A 9,496-nucleotide genomic window follows, 5' to 3' on the forward strand; every position below is an offset into this window, starting at 1 on the left:
AAATAATTATTTGATTTAAGATTTTGCTTTATTTTCTTAAATATAGTGTTGTTATTTACATAATTGTGTTGACATCAATGTTATAGGAGAAAGTACGAAGAAAGCTCATTAGTAGAGGAGAGTTGTAGACTACGGTTCATAAAATGGCTCGTATATCCATGCTGATGCACGTGTTGTTGGTGTAAGTAATGTTTTAAAATTTTTGACTTGTCTTATTGTATTTATCATGCTAATTTTTAAATCATTATAACCCGAATTCTTGTATATCTGTAGGAAGCAATTGTGAATATTAAGAACCAAGATGAATCCTCTAAACAACTTTCACCTAGGATGAGTTCGTGCCTTAGGTGTTGGATGATGTCCCACCAAAGTTTTTGGTTACAGTACTGCACAACAGTCAGATTCTGGTGTGTGAATTGAAGAGTATCAGGGGATGATTGCAGAATTAAAGATTGAGACAGCAAAAGAGAAGATAAAGAGACAGACGATGGAAAATCTTTTAAGATATCTAATCTGATAGCAAGGAGAAAATTTGCAACCTGAGGTTGCTGTAGAGATGGATTCTTTAGGGAGTACACTGACTTCATCGCGCGCAAGGCCATCTTTTTCTGGCAATCATGACCTGCAACAAAAACAATGAGCTTGAGTAAATTGAAATAGATACTACTGAATTTAATTTGTTTTAGTGTTTAATGTTTATTTTTCTAACATTACCTCATTTTAATTTATAAGGAATAATGCACTTATGACAACTTTATTATATATATTATATTTGCGTATATATATTTATGTTCTTTATGGTATTTTGTTTTTTTATTTGATTAAAAGTTCTTTATTTTAATTACTTTCTAATAAATTAAAGTAAGAAAAAAAAGACAAAATAATAAAAAAGAAACTAGAAAAAATGAATTTGGCGACAATTTTGAACCGCCGCAATATGTCATTTTTACATACGTGCAATTTAGCAGCGGTCACAAACCGCCGCTAAGATGAAAGGCATTTTTGTTTCCAACTATGGCAGCAGGTAAAATCGCCACAAAATCGAACACTGATTTTGCAGCGGTTAACAGAAACTGCCGCTAATTGCTTGCCTGCGACCTATTTTAGAGTAGTTACTTAACCGCTGCAAAATTTTTAGAGGAGGTGAAAAATTGCTGTAATATTGCTGCAGAACTGCCAAAAGTGTTGTAGTGATTTTAGTTTCTATCATTTAGCTTGAAAATCAAAATCGTCCCTAACGTTGAATTTAGTTTTAAAATCATTTTTTGAAAAAAAATATCCTTATGTTTCTCTCTATACTCGTTAAATCTCCCTCTTTTTCCGATACTCCACTACCACCTACCTACCTACCTCCCTTCCCCTCCTCCCTCTAACTCTTCCTTGTGCTCCTTTATGCTGTTACTGTCTGTCCTAGCCTCTATCGCCGTACTTGCACCTCTTCCTTCTTCCACTTCAACGATGAAGAGGCCTCCAGACAAGACAGCCTCGGTCTATTTTTTCTTAACACTGTTACCTTTGACAACACACACCCTAAGTGCATATACAAATTTGCTCCATTACCCATATCCACCTACTCCTCTTTTTCTCTCACCTCCCTCCATCTATGCCTCTGTTTTAATATGAAAAAACTCAACTTATTTTTGTTTATGTGTCCACATTATTTATAAGCCATTGTAGAAGTTTTACAATATGTATTTACAATAATCTCTATAAATTGAATAGAAAGAACTTCTATTGATTGTATTGTATCTTATATTTTTTAGTTGTTGTTAATTGTATATTTCAATTATTCTTTGTAATATTTTGTGGCTGTATATTGACATGAAAATTTGAGTAATTTTTGTAAAGAATAATGTTTTACTTATTTTATTATTGTATTACTTAGCTTTTTTAAAAAAATTCAACGGATCAATAGAAAATAAGAAAAAACTAATTTTTTTGGATAGATAACAAATTTGAGAGAAAGAAACAAGTGGCTCTTAGAGAGAGAATGTCATGGTTATGTTTGGAGAAAATAGTAGTGACGAAAGATTGAAAAAGATGAGGATATTTTTGTCCAAAAATTAGGAAAATGATGATTTTAAAATAAAATTTAACATCGGGAATAATTTTAAATACAAAAAAATCTTAAAAACGATTTTAATTTTTAGCTAAAATTATAGAAACTAAAATCATACTTATTTCGATAATTTATTTAGAAGCTAAGATAGGGCAACGATACCAAGTTTGATTTGATGGTGGATACATTAGTCTCGAATAATGTGTATTTGGTTTTGATATTTAGAATATTGCTGAGAATAGATCTTCTCAATTTTTTTGTTCAATTAAGAGAGTAAATATGATCTCTAACTCTTTAATTCTTTTTCTTTCATATTTTTTTTGTCTTACTTATAAAATTAATAATAAAAAATCACATTTTACTCTCTCAAGTAAAAAAAAAAAGAAAAAGGAACAAATAGGTCTCTGACCTTTTTTTTCACGGAATTTTGGTCTCCAAGGATTGGAAAATACATTCAGGTTCCTGACCCCTCCAAAACGTGGACAAATTTACCCCTCCATTGAAGTGACTTCGTTGGACCCAATAAAAAAGTCTGACGTGGCTCCAGTGGCACTGACCTGGCCGTTACGAGAGCACACATGGTATGTAGCTTTTCAAAACATGACATATTAGTCCTCCCACACCAAAATGACGCCGTTTCACCAAGACCTCCAATCTTTCAAATTTATGAGCCCTAATCCTTCAAATGCATAGAAACGGTGAAGTGGGTGAATGAAGAGGGGGAAACATTTCATCCCATGGCATCCGACGGAGTATCATCAAGCTCAAGAAAAAGTGGAGGTGGAGGAAGACAAGACCAGTTTGCTGCGAGCTCGGGTCCTAACGCAACAGATGACAAAGAGGGTGTCACACCAAAGTGCTTTTGTGGAGTATATGCAATCATGTTCATGTCAAAGACGAGTAGAAATCCGAACAGATTATTTCTGGGGTGTCCATTTTATAAGGTATGTAAAGAAACTATGTGGAACTGTATTCGTATTAGGATTTATCCTCAAATACTAGATTTTTTCTGAGTTATGTGGACTGATTTGTAGGTAAGACAACCATATTGCAAGTTTTTTTTGTGTCTTGATAAGCACATTGCAAGACTTGGGATCACTGATACAAGGTATATGGGAGAGAAGGATATTGGGGATGTTGAAGAGCATCACAGGAAGCAAGACACGTAAAATGGGATCACATGTTTGGAGAAAAGGATGGTAGCTTTAGAGATGAAAAAAAATCCAATAGGATGGTGCATGTGTTATTTTCATTGTCCAGAGTGTAGCTGTTTTAAGGTGTAGTAATTAATCAATGATTGAATAAGATAAATGTAGTGATTTCTTGCAAGACAAATGAAACATGTCATTTGTATAAATTATTTGAATATCCTGTATCAATGATAGTCTATATGTTGCAATGTATGTATGAAATTAAAGTTGGCAAAACAACAAGTAATCAAACATTCGAGAACTGACATTAAAATTGCAAAATTAAACATCCAAGTCCAGAACTGATACAAAAAAGGAAAGCAGTTTTCCAGTAATGTATACGGTTATATCCCATGTTATCATTAACAGGTTTACTATGACCAAAAAACAGTAACACAAAAACAAGTTAAAAAAAGGAAAATTATATCTAGAATTTGTCATAAACCATTACAAAAGCACAAATTTATCCCAGAACAACATAATGGCACAACTCTCTTCACTCCTTTGTCTTGGATGTTGATGCACTTGACAAAGTTGGTGGTGGAGCATCCTAACAGATGGAATTAGACTTTGGACAAGTTCCTGACTCTGTGCTGCATGGTGTGTGTTAGATGGGATTGGACCTTGAGCAAGTGGAGCTGATAGCCTGAAAAATTTCTACTTTAGTCTAAACTTTGATTATTTTGACCGAGTTGTGTCATTGACCATGGATGGAACTTTTCCTGGAGAATTAAATGGACGTCTTGATGTGGGGGCCGGTGGCCTGGATTGAGTAACTGATGGAGGACCTGGTGGTGCTATCACAAGTGTGGTCCTTGTCATTCTTCTTGGACTTAGGGCAGCTACATTCAGAACCTGGAGTGGGAGGACACCAAACCATGACAAAATAATTCATATCACATGGGAGTTAATCAATGCATTTATCAAACAGATTACAATGACAAACAAATGTATCATTATAGTAGACTGTTGTTGTTGACTTATTGAGCTGCCTAGTTGGCTGTTAGAAGTATCCTAGGCGTAGAAGTGTAATAGATTAATCCCTAATGAATATTGTACTAAGACAAATTAATCCCTAACGAATATAGTATAAGACAGATTAATCCCTAACGAATATAGTACTAAGACAAATTAATCCTTAACGACTACTGTACTAAGACTGTTTAAAGTGAACTTACATCTGGTGGGGGAGCTGATTGTGACAAAGGAAGCACCACTAGTGATTGGGAGGTGCTAGCTCCCTTCTTCTTAGGCCCTTCCTTTACAAGTTTTATAGTTGTGGCCCTTTTCACCACACTTGCTGCAAGACATAGAGAATGATTTCTTCAATTTTCTCCCTTGCATCAATGGCTTAGCAGGATCTTTCTTCCTATTGTAAATATTCTTGCCTTTTTGTAGCTGGATTCTTCGGGGCACTACTTTCTTTTTACCCTTTAGACCTCCTTTTCTCTTGCCACCAGCAACCCCCCTACTACTGTCAGTTTCAGTACTATCACTTTCAAATCCAGCTGGTGGAAGTTTATACAACACATTCTTTCGTACTCTCATACCCATCATCTGAGGAAGAGGATGTCTTAAGTTTCTCTAAAATATTATCTATGTCCAATGCACCATAACTGTCATTGCCAGCATTATCAACACCCTCGAAATCATCAACAGGGTGGTCAAAGTATATATGAAACTCAGACATCTCTTGGTTCTTCATTATGTTTCTCGTACGGCATTGATCCCTGCATCCCCAGTTAATATGTTTAGCCCAGACTCAACATTGGAACTTGTTGGATCATACCTGTAACACCCTACCACATAGAGCTTTGCACCTAGGATGTAAAACAAAGGTGGCGAAGCGCTACAACCTCTATAAATAAAATATAAATACGTATAATAGTCAAAGGAAGGTAGTATACTAGGAGCTTTGGAGAATAGGTAAAACAAATTGCAAAATTTAAAAGTGCAACTCTGATAAATAACGTAACTTGCGTAAGAAGAAACTACGGTTCTTAAACATATATATAGGGAAAGTAAGAGTAGAGGATCAAGATACAAAATATCAAGCTCCGAACTCAGCCTGCGAAGTTAAGTCTGGCCAGAGAATAGTTACATACATATATATATAATCCATAACCCAAAATATATAAAAGCAACCTTAATTCTCCAAAAACCTCTAGGAGGTGCAAAAGTAAAACATATATATATATATATAACAAAATAGAACAAAAGTATAATCCCAAAAAGCCCACTTCGCTGCGGAGAACTCCAGACCAAGGTTCTGAAAACTGGACCGGTCATCGAACCGTTTTAGTCACTAGTTCACTGGTTTACTAGTTCAACTTGTCCCACCGTGGTTCAACCGAAAAAATTGTTTATAATAAAATAATAAATAAATATCCTAAAATAGTACAAACATCAAAATATTAACAATCAATCTTTAATGTCCGAAGAAATAATGTAGCATTTGCCAAAATTCAGATAAATGAAGTCTCAAAGGATTGCTAGTAGGGAAAATCTTCACAGCAGAGGATGGTGCATCCATAGATGTAAGAGCTTTATTTGCAGACATATTACTGGGAGACTTAACCTCTGCTACTGCTAGCGCTAGTTTCTGCTTCTTCACACTTGAAGTTTCTTTGACTTCTTCCTTTGTTGCTGTTATATCCCTTACTCTATTTGTAACATCATCTCTGACCTTGCTACATGGATTTACCCCTTTACTTGGAAATCTAGACAAATGATGCTTTAACCTACTAATACCACCATTAAGAACTCTCTAGTAGAATTCGCACCTTACTTTGTTTCCATCTAATTTATCTGCATATTCCCAACATACATCTTTTTCTCAAACCACTACAAGGTAGTTTTAAGAGGGAAAAAAGATTCAATACCTTATATATGCTAAAATGTTCTTTCTTCCTTTCTGCTTAAAGCACTTCATTTATATAATATAAAAAAATACTTCATTTACATCAAACATCAAAGAAACTAAGAGTAGGGTTGTCAAAATTTTTCAAAAGTACAAAATATAAATTATTGGAGCTTAGGTTAACCAGAATTGTAGAATTCAGAATGTAAACTCATAAGGTAGACATATGGGGGATCTAAACTTGTAAACTTGTTACGATTTTACCAATTAACTCGAGAGTTTGATAACCTTATTCCTATAGACAACAAAATACAAGGTGCAACATAATCCTAGCTTCACTAATGATACTATCAGCATCCATTACATTTCAACAAATAGATAGAATGGAAATCAGAAACTGAGCTTACTTAGGATGCAGTAACTAACTAAATAAATAGTATCTGTTGTTGGTAGAACAAACAAAGACCCTGGGATCAGAACTAACTAATAGGAGCAGGGGAGTGACTGAAATCAATAAATCATTCACAAAGTGAAAAATACCAGCAACATAATCAAATATCAATTAATCATCCATAATTCCATAGCTGAAATCAACAAGGCAACACACTACTAGCAGCTCTCAAAGGATCTCAATCAAAAATTAAACCAGAAAAATTAAAAAACAGCATAGTCACTTCCTCAAAAATTAAACCAAAGGATCTTAAGGACAATTAGCAACAAAAATTAAAAAAGCAGCAATAATTAATCACCTTAAACCAGAAATCAATAAATATATCAATTAAAATTAAAAAACAGCATACTCACTTCCTCAGAAATTAAAAAGAGTAGCAGCAGTGTAACAAATCCATTTTTAACAACACAAAATCAACAATTCAATTTCAATCCACATTCAGAAACCAATAAATCACTATACAGAGTATAAAAGCAAGACCCGAAGAAGTGCAAAAATCCTACCTGCAAGCAGTGCCACTAACCTCCAACGGAGAGCATAGCGACGAACATACAACAGCAAACGGCGAGCAGCTCCAACCCTCAACCAGATGACGTGCCGAGCTATAAGAGAGTGGCTGGGTTCGAGACAGGGGGAAGGAGGAGGCCGCGGCGGCGCCGACAATAACGGACGGCGGCAGCAGAACCCTAATTTTTTGTTAGAATTTAGAACCCTAATTTTTGAACTTGGTAAGCTTTTCAATTCTTCACGAAGGTGGGGTGTTGGGGGAAGGGGGTAAGGTAACGCGTTTACGCGATTGTTTCTTTTTTTTTTGGTTAAAGCTCAAAACGAAGGTGTTTATAAGAACCGGTTGGTTCCCGGTTCGGTCTAACTAGCCAGTTCAATGGTTTTCAAACGGTTTTTGATAGGACGGTTTTATACACTGGACCGGACCGTTTTCTTTGCCAGTTTCTGGTTGAACTGGTTCGACCGGCCGATCTGGTTCGATTTTCAGAACATTGCTCTAGACGCCTAGCGAGATGCCTCTTGACCTGCATTTGAAAAATACAACATTGTATGGAATGAGAACCAGGAGTTCTTAGCATGGTAAAGGTGCCACGCACATAAGATATAAGGTCCTGGGAATTCCAAAGGCAATCCTAGAACGCCGACACTCAGATTATAAGACTTAAAGAACTAAAACAGAAACCATAAAGTAAGGTGGTTTTCTAAGGATTCTAACTAAACCAAAATTTAAAACTTGTCTAAACTCCCTAACTTCCCGTCTTTCCTCTGATCCTCCAACACTAGTGGTACCGCACACACAAACAAGCAAGCAAGGCCAAACACAGCTAGTATACAAGTACTGCAATTAGCGAATATAATAATTAACATAGTAAGTTCACTTATTCATTCCTAATCAATGCACAAAGAAGCAAGCAAACAATATACACATGATGCATGCCTGTCCTATGGCTGATGAGTCTCATCTTTCGGTTATCAAGCCAACCCGACAAGTCTAGCTGCTAAACCCTGGACTGTCCCCCGACGCGCATCCCCAAGAGTCTATGCATAGCTTTTTCTCATATATATAAAATTGCTCAATGGGGGTTAACCTTCCCGGGAATTTATACGTGCCCAGTCACCCTTTACGTTGTAGGGTCAACAGAGTATCGAGTCTCAAATAATCATTTCACATTCATACATTAACATTTCATAATCATTCATATGGCCATAACATCACTTGTTCATCATATAATTTCATTTTTACACATAACACATCATAACCCGAAGCAAGTGGGGTGAAACCACAACTCTTGCGTCTACCCGGGGAGCATCTATACTAACCAACCTGGAGCAAGTGGGGCGAGACCACAACCCTTGCATCTATCTAGGGGGTACATTCTCATATGCCTAGGGGGAACATAGGAGGGGATCCTAACCTCCCACGATATCGCTGGGGGCGATTTTACAATACTAGGAGGAACAAGGAAGGGGATCCCCACCTTCCACCATCTCCTAGGGTCACACTTTCGAGAAAGAGTACTCAGATGTAAGATTTATTTCTTTCTTTAGCCAGTTTCATAATTCAAGTAGTATATATATATTCACCCTACCTCCTCATACCTAAATCATCACTTGACAAACTTTCTTCATCTCCAAGTTACCACCTATTCCTAACTTCATCTCATTACTAAGCTTACTAACAACATCTAGGGTCAAAGGAATAAAAATAGAGGTTTAGATGATCCAAAATTAAGTTTAAAACACAAAAACTCATTTGCTGAAAACATGGGTCACGCGTACGCATGGGAGTGTGTTACTGAAAAGTCACGCATACGCGTGGGCGTGCATTTTGGCCCATTTCGCGTACACAGCCCCCTTTACGCGCACGTAAAAATCCCAGGTCACGCGTACGCGTGGGCCTACATTTTATCAAAAATTTTGGCTAAGTCTGAAAACCTGCAGAATTTCAATTTTGAATTCCAAACTTTTGACGCACATAACTTTTTCATTTTAAATAATTTTTCTTCCATTCTTCGAATGGCATAAACTTCATGGACCCAATTTTTATATAAAATAGACCTGACACAACTTGGGGATTCGGAAGCCGAGTTATGGCTCGTCGAAGTTCGACCAAAAATCTATTTTTCACAAACAAACTCAAACCTCAATTTTCATCAAAACCAAACTCAATGCCCACTTCCCATACCTATATTCAACATAGAAACATGTCATGGCATACCAATACAGCCCTATTGTCTACTCTTCATACCACAATCAATCATGCTTCACTCTTACCCAATTCACACCCTAAGTTTCTCACTTCCATCAACAAAATCACCAACATTCCATCATATATACATATATAACCAATAACATCAACTTTGTCAAACAATATCCAAACACCAAATGGCATTATAATTCCACTATCACAATGATCACCAACACATGCT

The sequence above is a fragment of the Arachis hypogaea genome, chromosome 13 (genome assembly GCF_003086295.3).
Source record: "Arachis hypogaea cultivar Tifrunner chromosome 13, arahy.Tifrunner.gnm2.J5K5, whole genome shotgun sequence".
Taxonomy (NCBI): Eukaryota; Viridiplantae; Streptophyta; class Magnoliopsida; order Fabales; family Fabaceae; genus Arachis; species Arachis hypogaea.